Source organism: Phoenix dactylifera, unplaced genomic scaffold (genome assembly GCF_009389715.1).
Source record: "Phoenix dactylifera cultivar Barhee BC4 unplaced genomic scaffold, palm_55x_up_171113_PBpolish2nd_filt_p 001169F, whole genome shotgun sequence".
NCBI classification, from domain to species: Eukaryota; Viridiplantae; Streptophyta; class Magnoliopsida; order Arecales; family Arecaceae; genus Phoenix; species Phoenix dactylifera.
The window spans coordinates 58,544-59,984 of record NW_024068508.1 but is presented as its reverse complement, the minus strand read 5'-3'; the positions used below and the strand labels follow the sequence as shown (position 1 = coordinate 59,984).

General features: G+C 35.5%; 1 pseudogene; it reads left to right on the top strand.

Annotated features, from left to right (window-relative positions):
* Window positions 1–246: 246 nt before the first annotated feature.
* LOC120108096 lies at window positions 247–344 on the top strand (annotated as a pseudogene).
* The last annotated feature ends 1,097 nt before the right edge of the window (window positions 345–1,441 follow it).

Below are 1,441 nucleotides of genomic sequence, written 5' to 3'. Positions count from 1 at the left end.
TGAATATCATCCTGAGTATTAAGGTTGTAAAGGCCCCCGTGTGGAATGCTAGTAGGCTTAGGCAAAGGTTTATTCACTCTATCCCCTGTATCCCATAATTGTGCAGTCTCTGCGAGAGAGTCTAAATAGTCCCATGCCTCATCGGGTTGCTTTTCCAAAAATAGACCATTGCACATAGTCTCTATAAATTGTTTCAACTGTGGGGACAACCCCTCGTAAAAGAAACTAATGGTTCTCCATGTTTCAAACCCATGATGAGGACAAGAGAGTAGCAAATCTTTAAATCTCTCCCAGCATTCATAAAATATTTCATAGTCTTTTTGTTGGAAATTACTAATGTGCCTTTTCAAAAAAATTAGTCCTTTGTGCGGAAAAGAACTTTTTTAAGAATTCTCTTTGCATATCATGCCATGTTCCTAACGATCTTGGTCTCAAGGAGTTCAGCCATGTTTTGGCTTTATCCTTCAAGGAAAAAGGAAATAAGGTTAATTTAAGGACATCTTCCGATACATTTGGCACTCTAAATGTGATGCTAATTTCCTCAAAATCCTTAAGGTGAAGATAAGGGTTCTCGGATTCCATTCCATGATACTTTGGCAGCAATTAAATTACTCCTGGTTTGATTTCAAAGTGTCCTACATTTTCAGGAATAATCATGCATGAAGGTTGACTAGTCCTAGTGGGATGTAAGTATTGTCGAAGTGTCATAACTGCGGGTCACCTTAATTACCATGGTGACTTCCTACATCATCATCAGCCATCTCACCAGATCTGAGATTTTGCGAAAAAGTTTCAATAATGTGATCTAAGGAATTGTCAAAAGGTTGTCGACTCAGACGTCTAGTGTTGTCCCTATTCCAACCTAGCATACAAAATTTCAGAATTTATTTATTTGTTTGTTTTTTTATTTTTTATTTAATGATTATCCTTGATCTTTTCTTAAAGTTCTTATCAATTTTCAAGTAGCAACAAGGGTTAATGAGATATGATGATAATAAAATTCTGATTCTAAACAAAAAAAAAATTAAACACAGAAAATTCAAAGCAGACAGCAGCAAAGTTTATATTAATTTAATGATCGTAAGAGTATCAGAATATCAATCAGACCGTTCAGATGAAATAAACATGTGTCCTACAGCAGCCGACGAAATTTGAGTGCAATCAGACGGTGGATTACTCAGATATAGAGTTTGATGCAGACTGTGCAGGAAATAAAAAAAACAGCAATAAAGATTTTTTTTTTGAAAGAAAAAGACTAAATACTAAGATACTAATTAAATCTAAAATTATACTAATAAATCAGCCGTTCCCCAGCAACGGAGCCAAAAACTTGATGCAAAAATAAATTGTTCTCCCAAGTGCAGGAGAATCGCACAAGTAGTAAATTCTCGGAAAGTCCGAGGTCGAATCCTCAGGGAACGATCTATAGATTATTAGCGTA